This window comes from Phyllopteryx taeniolatus, chromosome 5, assembly GCF_024500385.1.
Source record: "Phyllopteryx taeniolatus isolate TA_2022b chromosome 5, UOR_Ptae_1.2, whole genome shotgun sequence".
In the NCBI taxonomy this organism is placed as follows: Eukaryota; Metazoa; Chordata; class Actinopteri; order Syngnathiformes; family Syngnathidae; genus Phyllopteryx; species Phyllopteryx taeniolatus.
The window spans coordinates 17,068,620-17,082,218 of record NC_084506.1 but is presented as its reverse complement, the minus strand read 5'-3'; the positions used below and the strand labels follow the sequence as shown (position 1 = coordinate 17,082,218).

Here is a 13,599-nt window from a genome sequence, read left to right as displayed (position 1 = left end):
TTTACGTATTCTGGAAAGACTATATGCAAAAAGATTAATTCGACAAAACTGACACAACTTGTGGTGGCTGCGTCTTTAAATATGGTGTCAGAAAGACAGGTGAAAACCGATACTGTCTGTGTCACGATGACTGCGATTATTGCGGTAAGGAATATGTGTCGGTGAAATGAGGTGACACGGGCGTATGGCTCTTTTACGCTTGTGTAAACATTGTTGAAATGCCAGAAAAAAAAATGTGCACGACATCTCCTCTATTCAACAATGCAGTTTTGGAGCTTCTGAATGATCTGATGGCTGATGTGGAGCCAGTCACGGATGGAGTCCTGCCATCTCACCTATGACAAAACCCTGCATTTCCTTGCATCTGGGTCATTTCAGTGCGCTGTGCCAATTGGTGCTGGCCTCTCCCAGGGCAGTTTTTTTCAGTGTGCTGTCCAAAGCTTTAAACATAATATTACCCACGCACTCAGCGTGAGTTAAATCAAACAAATCATGGCTTTTATGCAGTTGCTGGCTTTCACAAAATGTATAACTGTATAAGTGTTGGATTTATTTTCTATAACTCAGTAATATTTTTGTTTGCCTCTTCCGCTAACACTGAATATTTCCATGGTAAAAACCATCGGCGCTAACTGAAGCGCAAAAGTCTCACCAGTTCTCTTCACCACTTCTACACCTGTTGCCAAATGTTACAGTGAGTGAACACCGACTATTTGGGATCTTAGTAAATAAGGTTCAATAATGTACATATGCCAGGTAAAAGAAACTAGGGTCCCACTGACTGGTGGTAATACATACAGGGGAGGGGCTATTCTTAGATTCTGTGTCGAGCCTGTCTCCAGGGAGTTGTCAAGGGGATTCCATTACATATACACACAGGCATGCAGGTGCCGTCAGACATCTCCATTTGATCTTTATGAAGCACTGAAAGCCAATAGGAAAGCACGGAGCTCCAAGTACAAGATCGTGTTCCGCCACATGTGATAACTCAATTAATTGAGGAGAGCGCAGATTAGGTTGCCGCTAGCCAGCAGTTGCTGCGCGTTAATACAGAGCGGCCTGCCGGACCCCTGGTGGAAAACAAAGTGCATGCGGCGTTTATGTGCCGCTGAGATCAGCCATTCCCAAACACTAACTCTGGAAACGGACCATTTGGGTCACCAAGCACATTTACAGACTTTAACGATGACATGATTACATATAACATGGTTCTATTTATACAGCAAACATGATCATGAGGTCAGGTTCATTGTTGGTTTGTGATGTCATGTTTTCAAAGTCACTCAAGAAATATACGTGGGGCACATCATTACATTACTTAGGTCAGGGGTGTCCGAATCTCTTTCATCGCAGGCCACATTGTAGATATGGTTTCCATCAGAGGGTCGCTATGACTAAAAATCAAATATACTGTTTGCATAATCACATCATATTACGTATACACCGTTTCCCCTGCATTTCATTGTCATTATACAGTATATATTTTTAACAACAAATTGAGTTTGAAATCAGAAGTCATGGAATATGGTGACAGCCAAATCTATAGTACAATGACGCATACAGATACAAGTTTAATTTGTTGCATGGCCACACTCTTAACTCAAAACACTCATATCTCAAATCCTAAAACCCACACAGGCACGGGGAGAACATGCAAACTCCACACAGGCGGGGCCGGGGATTGAACCCGGGTCCTCAGAACTGTGAGGCTGACGCTCTAACCAGTCGCCCACCGTGCCGCAAGTTTTTATTTTATTTATTTATTTTTTAAAAAGATGAGCACTTTATAATATTTTATAAAACATATAATAATAACATCATTGTATAGAATGTAAAGAATTAATAAGTTTGTGCATCATGATTAATTCGTTGCGACTCCTTTTGGTTTGCGCGACTTGGCCGACTGGGGGGTCAGTATAATATAGTCATGAAGACAAACAAAGAAGACTTTCACAACTAATGCACGTGACTCAGTAAGCTGAAATAATAATTGTCGATTTTCGCAGAGGGATAGAGTACCTCAACGAGGTAAGGCGGAACAAGACCATTTTGAGATTTAAAAATGAATAGAAGAATCTTCAAAAGGATTCTAAAATGCACAGGCAGTCAGTAGAGGGAGGCCAGGACTAGAGTTATGTGGTCCCTCTTACGTACTCCAGTTAGGAGGTGAGCAGCAGCATTTTGAGCCAACTGGTGACGTTCAAGGGAGGACTGGGTGAATCCAAAACAACTGTACTGTCACACTATGATGTGAAGTTTTTGTGCGACTACTCCTTAACATTTTGGTCCGTTCCAAATTGTACAATGTTTAGTGAGTTCCAATACATTAGACTCTAAAATGTAACTGAATACCTAGCGTGTGTTTCATGGTCACACCTTTAAAGGACCCTATTGTTCAGTCAAGGTTATAGTGCTTAGGTTAGGGTTGGTGAAATTGAGGGAAATGCTGTCCTAAGGGCACAATTATACGGAAGCGAAAGGAGGAAATGCTATTCCTGTGCAAGAAAACCCTGCAATTGACCATTTTTTCCACCCCGGCAACCTTAGCCTCACGATAGCTTGGTGGCTGTAACACAACACCCCTTTTTAGATATGATGGCCGAGACTTTAATTATTGCTTTTCTTTTTTTCCGCTCTCACTGTGCGACAATAAGCATGTCCCCATTTGTTGCAGAGAGTGTAGCACCTGGCAGTTGTGACCCCCAAACCCCTGCCCCACCGCGCCCCATCACATGTAAATCCCGAGGTGGGCGTCTCGAGCACATAGCACCTCATAACAAGGGCATTGACTTACAGACCACACACAACATCGAAGTCTCGCAAGAGGGTAGAAATCCTGTCCACGTGTGTGGCGAGTTTGGGAAGAAGGTCCTAGGTTAGACCTTATGCAGCTGTCCTTAAAGCAGGATTACAACATTCATCCAAGCAACGACAAATTATCTTATTGACGGTGTTTGGACGATTACAAATAGAAAATCTAGTTTTGTAATATAGGGATGGAACCCCAACTTCCACTTAATATCGTGTCCTAGTCTGGATTTACACTGCAGCTCCAAGCGTCTAATTCAGATTCAATGCTTAGATCCTATATTTTTGGCTGTCTATTCCCATGTAAGTTTCAAGTGCCACACATCCCATTGTCACAAAACTGAAACTCTGACTTCAATGCGATACCTGGATATAGATACTGAAACAATACTATGGCAAAAATTTAGGTCTGATTCCGATCTAAAGACATCCAATTCCATATGCTTTTTTTCTCTTCAAGCTTTCATGATGCAAATCCCAAGAGTGCCACTTGAGAGCAAAACATTTTGTCTCAATTGAATAATGCGGTGTGAATTCAGGCTCCAAGTCTTACATTGGGTCACGCGCAGTGTCACAAGAAACCAGGCACATTATTTGCAGGTTTTGGCTCGGATCACAGGCAAATTAATAAAATGAGTGATTTATAGCCCAAGTCCAAATCTCAAATTTTTTAAATTTGTGTAGCCGACCTTTCAAACAAAATATTTTCCATTTCACGACATTTATTTGTGGTTCTGATAAAAGGATGTTTTATGTTCCTTGGAAAATCGAATCTGTCCGTATGATAAATACAGCCCCAATTCCAATGAAGTTGAGACTTTGTGTTAAACATAAATAAAAACAGAATACAATTACAATTTGCAAATCATGTTCAAGCTATATTTAATAGAAAACACTACAAAGACAATATATTTACTGTTCAAACTGATAAACTTTCTTGTTTTTAGCAAATAATCATTAACTTAGAATTTTATGGCTGCAACACATTCCAAAAAAGCTGTGACAGGGTCATGTTTACCACTGTGTTATATCACCTTTTCTTTTAACAACATTTAATAAACGTTTGGGAACTGAGGACTCTAATTGTTGAAGCTTTGTAGGTGAAATTCTTTCCCATTTTTGCTTGATGTACGGCTTCAGCTGTTCAACAGTCTGGGGTCTCCGTTGTCGTATTTTACGCTTCATAAACGCTTCAGTCCTTTGAACGTCTCATGCTGGACCACCTCAAGAGCGTCACAGGACCCCCTGCAGTTTGCCTACCGAGCAAACAGGTCTGCGTACGACGCAGTCAAGATGGGACTGCACTTCATCCTAGAACACCTCGACAGCACGGGGACCTACGCGAGGATCCTGCTTGTGGACTTCAGCTCAGCGTTCAACACCATCATCCCTGAACTCCTTTCATCCAAGCTTCTCCAGCTCAGCGTCTCACCTGCCATCTGCCAGTGGATTTACAGCTTCCTGACGGGCCGGACACAGCAGGTGAGGCTGGGGGAGGCCACCTCATCCACATGCAGCATCGGCACTGGGGCGCCCCAAAGTTGTGTCCTCTCTCCGCTGCTCTTCTCTCTCTACACGAACGACTGCACCTCAACGCACCCGGCTGTTAAACTCCTGAAGTTTGCAGATAACACCACTGTCATCGGCCTCATTAAGGACGGTGACGAGTCTGCATATCGACAGAAAGTGGAGCGGCTGGAGCTGTGGTGCGGCCGACACAACCTGGAGCTGAACACGCTCAAGACTGTAGAGATGATCGTGGACTTCAGGAGCCATCCTTCGTCACAGCTGCCCCTCACATTGTCCAGCTACCTTGTGTCAACCATCGAGACCTTCAAGTTCTGGGAATTACAGTCTCTCAGGACCTGAAGTGGGCGACCAACATCAACTCCATCCTAAAAAAGGCCCAGCAAAGGATGGACTTCCTGCGGCTTCTGAGAAAGCACGGCCTGCCACAGGAGCTGCTGAGGCAGTTCTACACAGCGGTCATCAAATCAGTCCTGTGTTCTTCCATCACACTCTGGTTTGGTGCTGCTACAAAAAAGGACAAACTCCGACTGCAACGGACAATCAAAACTGCTGAAAGGATTGTCGGTACCCACCTACCCACCCTTGAGGACTTGCACGCTGCCAGAACTAAGACAAGAGCGTGCAAAATTCTCTGGGACCCTCCACATCCCGGTCACCGGGTCTTCCAGCTCCTTCCCTCAGGTAGGCGCTACCGATCAATGCCAACTAGAACTAGCAGACATTCTAACAGCTTCTTCCGTCTTGCAATCAACTTCTTAAACACCTAACCTACAATTCCATTGCAACATGCTGGCAGTTTTTTGTCTTTTTGTCTTGAGTTTGTTGTCACATTTCTGTCGGGCCAATTATATATTACTCGTGCACTCACTGTAGTAGTCTCGCCACGCTGCACTATTTGCATATCTGTTCTTGACCAATACTGACCATTCATACCAGAGTAGCATCTGCTCCATTTGCACACTGAGTGAGGAGTATCTGCAACATTTGCACAACCAACATTTTCCCAGACTATCGTACTACTCGCATGAAGTCTCGGCACCCTTTGCACAATGGTCATTGCACCGGACTATTGTAATATTAGTCATTCGAACTGCTCTAAGTGCTAGAGGACTTTGCATCTTTTTGCACAATTGTCAAAAAAATTAAATAAATAAATGTACCGGCATTACCAGACAACGACCAACCCTTTATTGCTCAGTGACTGTTTTTCTCAATGTCTTTATGTCTCAAAAGTGTTCTCTGTCAATTGACTGTCTGTTGTCATACTAGAGCGGCTCCAATTACCGGAGACAAATTCCTTGTGTGTTTTTTGGACATACTTGGCAAAAAAAGATGATTCTGATTCTGATAATGCGCCACACATTTTCAATGGGAGACAGGTCTGGACTGCAGGCAGGCCAGCCTAGTACCCAAACTCTTTTATTACGAAGCCACGCTATTATAACACGTGCAGAATGTGGTTTGGCATTGTCTTGCTGAAATAAGCAAGGGCGTCCATAAAAAAGACGTTGCTTGGATGGCAGCATACATTTCTCCAAAACCTGTATGTACCGTTCAGCATTAATGGTGCCTTCACAGATGTGTAAGTTACCCATGCCATTGGCACTAACACAGCGCCATACCATCACAGATGCTGGCTTTTGAACTTTGCGTCCATAACAGTCCGGATGGCTCTTTTCCTATTTGGCCCGGAGGACACGACGTCCACAATTTCCCAAAACAACTTCAAATGTGGACTCGTCGGACCACAGAACACTTTTCCACTTTGCATCAGTCCATCTTAGATGAGCTCGGGCCCAGAGCACCCGGCGGCGTTTCTGGGTTTTGTTGATAAATGGCTTTTGCTTGGCATAGTAGAGTTTCAAGTTGCACTTACGGATGTAGCGCCGAACTAAAGTTACTGACATTGTTTTTCTGAAGTGTTCCTGAGCCCATGTGGTGATATCCTTTACACATTGATGTCGGTTTTTGATGCAGTGCCGCCTGAGGGATCGAAGGTCACGGGCATTCAATGATGGTTTTCGGCCTTGCCGCTTACATGCAGTGATTTCTCCAGATTCTCTGAACCTTTTGATGACGATATGGTCGTAGATGATGAAATCCCTAAATTCCTTGCAATTGTTGAGAAACATTGTCCTTAAACTGTTCGACTATTTTCTCACGCATTTGTTCACAAAGAGGTGAACCTCGCCCCATCTTTGCCTGTGAATGACTGAGCAATTCAGGGAAGCTCCTTTTATACCCAATCATGGCACCCACCTGTTCCCAATTAGTCTGTTCACCTGTGGGATGTTCCAACAGGTGTTTGATGAGCATTCCTCAACTTTCTCAGTCTTTTTTGCCACCTGTCCCAGCTTTTTTGGAACGTGTTGCACCCATAAAATTCAAAGTTAATGATTATTTGCTCAAAATAATAAGGTTTATCAGTATGAACATTAAATATCTTGTCTTTGTAGTGTAGTCAATTAAATATAGGTTGAACATGATTTGCAAATCATTGTATTCTGTTTTTATTTATGTTTAACACAACGTCCTAACTTCACTGGAATGGGGTTGTAGATTACCGTATTTTCAGCCTACTAAAAGACAACAATGCATGAACATGGATAAATCTCATTATGCTTATCTTGTGTGTTTTGGGCTCCAAGTTCAGTGGATATGTTTGGTCAAAGGATCTGTTTTATTTGGACGTTACCACATTTATAGATAAAAGATATGCTAAAAAATTTTATGCTGGTTTACGAAACAATTAAAAAGTACTGGTCGGTCCATTCATTTTCAAAAACTTTCCGAACTTTTGAACAATCCAAACAGTGTCATCAATCCCACAAATCTCTTTCAGTAAACAAACAGTTTGATTGGCTATTTATGGTCACATGGGCTATCGTAGGACTGAATATAGCTGCACACACAGCTGCAACCTAAACAGCAGCATGAGTATGAACATACTTCTATCAATCAAATCTTTTTAGAATTGATTATGCTAAAGATAATCACTGCCTTTTTTTTTTTTACTACCAACATGTATTTTATTCTGGACTAAAACTGCATATGTCGGTCCTGAGTGTATGGTATAGCCTAAACTCTGTACAGAATTTGAGACAACAAAATCAGCTTGCTAAACAGTTAGCATTTGCGATTAGCATTAGAGTGCGAGCAATTACCATTTTAGGTAAAAAAAAAAACAAACGCTAACCACCATTCCGGTCACCCATACATCATGTTATGTGTACATTACACATCTAACAGTGTCTTAAAAATCACTTCCAGATGCTCCTCTTTCGTTTTTCACAAAAGTTTATCAATGGCCCAACACTGTGTCCGTCTGCAATAAATGTCCATGTGAAACATTGGTTCCGGCAGCGCAAACACTGTTCCGGGCGGAACTATTTGTTTTCTTTTTTTGTTCCCGGCGCACCTTCAAGGCAGAAATTCTGCGTCGACCTATTTTTGAAGTCGACTTAGCAGAGTTATTAAATTTTTTCCCTCAGCCCTAACTGTTACATTTTTTGCTTTCAATTTGGCTTTGTTCTTGATTAAATTGACTTGTTTTCGGGATGTTTCCGGATGCTGATAGTGGTCAGTATAGGCCAGGCTGCTTTTGAGCCATTAGATAATTGGCTCGACCCCGGCTTTGGTTGGAAATAGGCGTAAATAAGGCTCATAAACGCCCAGATTATCTTTAGACTTTAAGGGAGAATCCAAAGGATAGAAAAGTGAGTACTTGGATATCTCCTAATACTGTACTCCGTGCTGTTTGGCTTGTAGACGGGAAGGTTACAGTTGGCTTTTGTTGCTCAGTGGTGAACTGTGCGCCTGTGGTCGTTTGCTCTGCAAGCAGAGCTCTCAAGCTGCGTTTCTTGTCTTTAATGGGCTCCCATGAGCCTGCTCCTGTTTTTACTGGCCAGCTCGTGTGAGGGCGGGAGAGACAAGAGTGATGGTGCCTGAGGGGGAAAGAAGTAGAGAAGGGAAGAAAAAAAAGATAAAGATACAACGCGGGGAGCGAGTTTGCGGATTGAAGGAAGTATTGGATGCATCGATAGGAAAAGGGGGTAAAATGGACGTTGACAAGGGGGTAAAAATAAACAAGAGACCCGGGATTTGCGGTGTAAGGTAACCCACCCAAGAGTTGGTCTGACTCCCGCTGATGGATGGGCTGTTCCGCAGGAGACGTCTGACGAATGGGTGAAAAGGCTCGACATTAACCACATGACATCACCTTGAACCAAAGATGGATTCCAACACAGCGCCCGTCAACAAATGCAAGAGCACGGGCTAACACAGCGTTCATAAATCTTTCACTTTTCAAGTACTTTCTGTATAATTTTTCTAGATTTTTCAGCACCTTACAGCTGTGGGGAAATTTTGAATGTTGCACCTACTTAAAATATACAACAAAAACAAAAAATGTTTTAATAACAAAAACCTAAGAGGAAAAGGTAATTAATTAGGCTAATGCATATGCAATGGTATCTTGACTCATGACGGATACATTTAATTACCAAGCTTGTACTTAATTTAGTATCAAATCATTTTCCCCGATTGAAATGACTTGAAATGCAATTAATTAATCCATTCCACACACACACAATTTTTTTTGGGTTTTGTGTTTTTAAGAAAAATAGCAAGTCCGCCCTAACACTTCTGAGGTTTGGGGTTCAAATCCGGGCTCCAGCCTTAGTGTTTGGAGTTTGCAAGTTCTCCCCGAGATTCAAAAATATGCATGTTGGGTTAATTGAAGACTAAAATGTCCTTAGGTATGAAGGTGAATACAAATGCTTGTATGTCTATGTTCTGCTATTTGTGTCCTGTGATTGGCTGGCAACTATTGGTGTCCCGACCCTGGTGTTCTCCGCCTCTCCCACAAAGCGAGGTCGGATAAGATTAAGCACATCAACGACCCTAATGAGGATAAGCAGCATAGAAAATTGATAAGTGTCGAAAACATAAAAGAGGATGTAAAAATAAATAAATAAATAAAAAATATGAAGTGGAATTAACCCAGTTTGTTTTGGAAGGAGACTATTTCAAGTTCAGACGACTCAGCCACAGAATAATTAAGACACGGCATTTTTACGGGTTGCAACCACTAATTAGGGAAACCATGGTATGTTGTACCGAGTAGACATCTAATCAGTGAGCTATGCATTTGTTAGTATTTCTATCCATCCATCCATCCATTTTCTGAGCCGCTTCTCCCCACTAGGGTCGCGGGCGTGCTGGAGCCTATCCCAGCTGTCATCAGGCAGGAGGCGGGGTACACCCTGAACTGGTTGCCAGCCAATCCCAGGGCAGTTAGTATTTCTAGCCCTTTCTTAAACATTCAAGCACTTTTCAAACTGTGGCAACTCAACATTAAAATTATATAATGTCCAAGACTTACATGTAGCCTTGAAGAATCAAAGTTTTAAATAAATGTGGGGAGAAGAACACCTACAATTCAAGGCTGATGGTGCAATATAACTCAGCCTGTACGTTCTCACCACCTGACCACGAGTTATTTATTTCGTGTGTGTGTGCGTGCTTGTGCGTAGGCTACCTCGCAATGTAAAAAGTTCTACCATCAAGTTCAGGGTCACACTCGCAGCCATTAATCACAAAGCAGACTCCAGTGACTGCTTTGTCGCCACTCGTCTTCCCCAATTCAGGACAGTCAACCTTTTTGGCTATGGAAAAACTATGGATTTGGTGGATGAAAGTGTAGATACCTGATATTTATTTTTACTCCCTACAATGGACAACAACTTTGTACTCCTTTGTCATAATGGGCTCATACCTGTACTTCAAATTAACTACAGAGTCAGAATCAGAATCAGAATCATCTTTATGTGACTGTGAGTACTTTTGCCACCGCTGACGATTTTCCATCCGATGTGGAGGCAGGAAGTTGGTGACAGAGCTAATTTGGCTGAGGGTGTTCCTGAGCCTCACTAAAAGCTTCATTTGAGGCTGGCAGCAAAACCAGCGGGAAGTCGCGGTCGTACTTTACGACGCGGGTCGTCTGAAAGGATGGAGTCAGTTACAGGGCAGAGAGATGGGAACCTGCACGAACCACCATCACTGAAGATATATTTAGAGGCTATCCTCCACCTCCCCCCACCCTTCCTCAGAGGTGAACGGGTCGTATAAAAACACATTTTACGGCTTACATGACCTGTTTTTGCACAGACTCCCCAGCTTTTTGCTTAGGATGTGGTTGAGGGCAGTCTCACATGCTTGCTCTTACAACTAAAATACAATTCACTGAATGTTTTTTGAACATACGAACATAACAGAAAACATTATAATTAGAAAGTAAAAGAAAAAATGGGTTAAAAGAAAAAGAACATCGATAGTCATTGTCAAGGACAATTTACATGTTCAAAAGAGAACTTAGAAACTTCTAGTATCTAAAGTAGTCCTACATCTTGTTTTCTATATATTTTGACCTTAGTCATGTTTAAATAATAATAGGCTATTCATATAATATATCCCATAGAAAAGAAAAAGGCACACACCCCTCTAAACCTTTGTGCAGATAGTCATACATATAAATGCACTTACTTATACATGTAAATATGAGTGTATGTGCAGTACACACACGTACATAGATATGCATACACATATTATACCCTCATACACACACATATACGTACTTATACATACATTTTTTTCCACTTAATTGAACACATCCACGAGTTCTGACATTTCTACAGTTTCGCCTATTCATATCTGCTTTAATTTCTAGTATTTTGTTTTTAAACCTGAATTTTTTTAACACAGCAAGGGATTCACACCTTTTCAGTTCAGTTTCAGTTCTGTGTTCCATAAGTTAACTACATTGTTGACATTTCAATGCCAAAAATGTCAAGTAAACAAAGATTAATAACAAACTGTGTACAGGTAGTACAGGAGTAGGAGTTCCATTCCTATGCTGACAACGGAATCTGAATTTGTACACTATCATTAACATATGCTAACGTAATACTACAGTCAAAATGTTACTACTATTACTATTTATGTGCCAAGTATTATACAAATAAATAGAATAATTTCTGCAAAATTTATAATGACGGAAAATTATGCTGGATATTCAAACCAATAAATATCATAAAACCAAAGCAAAAGTCAAAAAGCACTATGACAAAATAATTGAACCACAGAAGACAAGGCTTTTAGTGGACCTTTGATCTCAGCTATCACTTCCATCCAGGGTCAGATACCATTCAATAAATCAATAAGTTGCTCTTGCATTGACATTGTGAAATAATCCCTGAAAGTTGAAAGAAAGCTGCCGGAGCGCTGCCAAGAAACTTGTGCAGGTACAGCTCAAGGTTGAATCCCATGTTCCTGTTATTTTATTTATTTTTTGTTCTTCTCGAGCTTCTCTGTTCACTCTCTTGTATTTTTAGCTTCCTGCTGTGGCAAAACACGACCCAAAACATGCGTTCTCAGAATTTGAACTTGAAATAATTTAGTTTGGTGGTCACGGCCTACGCATTTATGACAGTTACATTAACCATGGTCACAACACGCTGTATGGCACAGGTGTCAAACTCAGAGTTTGACACCACTGCTGTCGGCAAAATTTAAAGGAAAGTAAAAAAAAATGGGGCTTGGGTCGGAATTTCTTTTTGAAAGAGAGCAAAACGGGGAGGTGGGCTGCTGACAGCAACAGGATGCATGGACATTGTCACAGGGGCCCCGCAGTTGGTCTGGGGGCCTCCCATGGTGTCGCACACTGCGACCATTGTCCCGAAACGACGGCTGAGCACTCATTTGCTCTCATTGACCAGGTGCAGAGGCCAGACCGATGACCCGTGTTTGGAGTCTGCAGCCACGGCATTGACTGGTGGGGGCAGAGATGGGGGGGACTCGAGTCAAGTCATTTGACTCGAGTCCCCCCCCCCCCCCCCCCCCCCCATCTCTTGCCAGTTTTATGACTCAGGAATTGCTTGCCAAATACTTTAGAAAGAATTGACTTGACTTTGACTTGGCAGCCAAGAGACTCGACTTGACTTTGACTTGAACTACGACTTGACAAGTCATCATGTTTAGAGTTGGAAACCTGCATTTTAATTGAGACAGTTTGCCTTTTTTTTAATGTTATTATTTTTTTAAATTTAAGAAACATTTTGTGGGGTCATTTGCGCCAACCTGGCAACTCACTCTGCATTGTTGCGCACTTGCCAGTGTGACGTAGCCACCTGCATGAACGCCAATGGAAGAAGCTCCAAAGATGATCAAATTTGGCTTTAAGGATTGTGTTGTCGATAAAGTCTGCAAAAAGAGGATGGCGACCTGCATGGTTTGCAACTCGTGCATTAAAGACACAACAACAACAACATTGAACTTCATCCGTCACTACAAAACTCACAAAGACAGGTAAGCTAATTTAACAGTTTAGGTAGCTGGTCAAACATTAAGTTTCATAGACTGATTTGGGACGATTAAAAATAAAAACCACCTATAATACAGTATATGTACAAAGAAAATACAATGAAATTGAGGAAGACAGTAACTACATGTAAAAAAGTCAATTAACTACAATTGAAATTGCAAGTTTTCGCAAGCTACAAAGTACTGTAGCAGTAAAGTCAATCAAATGACCATAGCTATGATATCAGATCAATATTTTGCATTCATTTTTGACCACCCAGAACGTTCATGTCGATGAACTACTTGAGAATCCATGCACTAGACCCTTGTACGTTGTACATATGGGATGTCTGAAGCTATTGCCAGTAGATGGAGAAGGAATGCTATTAACATGCTGAATGCAAGTGCCATATGTGTTACGTTGTGTGTTTAAGAGGTCGCATCGTGTGCCAATGACCTCGGGTGTGCTGAGAAAATATTTATTCACATTTAGCACTTTCTTTTGTTACCCTCTGTTTCTTCTCCAATACATAGAGGCATGTTTTTTTTTTCTCTCTGCTTGGTACCATGTGGAGCTCCTGGTGTGTAAATGAACACCTTGTCTGACACTCCACAGCACCTGGCGAAATGGCCATGGAATAGACATCAGCTTTATGGTAACTGTGCAAGTTTTCTCCTTATGCAATACTGAATAGTGGCGATACTACTGACAAACACGTATGCTCGGTGCCACAAGCAGATGCTGCCCAACTATACTTCTTTGAACAATAAAGGCAAGCAGAGTGGAGAGGAGCTCGAGTGTGGGAGTGATGGGAGGCGTTCAAGAGCACACCAACTTTGGCTCAGTGGGAAGGAGAAAAACAAGCTAAAAATGTCGCCTCACTGGAAGACTGGTGGCCAAGC

At 41.9% G+C, this 13,599-nt stretch overlaps 1 protein-coding gene across 5 annotated transcripts in view; it reads left to right on the top strand.

Moving 5' to 3' along the window:
- The window catches only part of sema3d (sema domain, immunoglobulin domain (Ig), short basic domain, secreted, (semaphorin) 3D), an 81,779-nt gene that overhangs the window by 66,080 nt on the left and 2,100 nt on the right, over positions 1 to 13,599 (top strand). The window contains exon 20 of one of the 5 annotated variants that reach the window (XR_009788507.1): positions 3,949 to 4,637. The exons of the other annotated variants lie outside the window; for them this stretch is intronic. The gene's annotated coding sequence lies outside the window, so the exon portion shown is untranslated. Of the gene's footprint in view, positions 1 to 3,948; positions 4,638 to 13,599 lie in introns of those variants that run through there. 5 annotated transcript variants of the gene reach the window in all.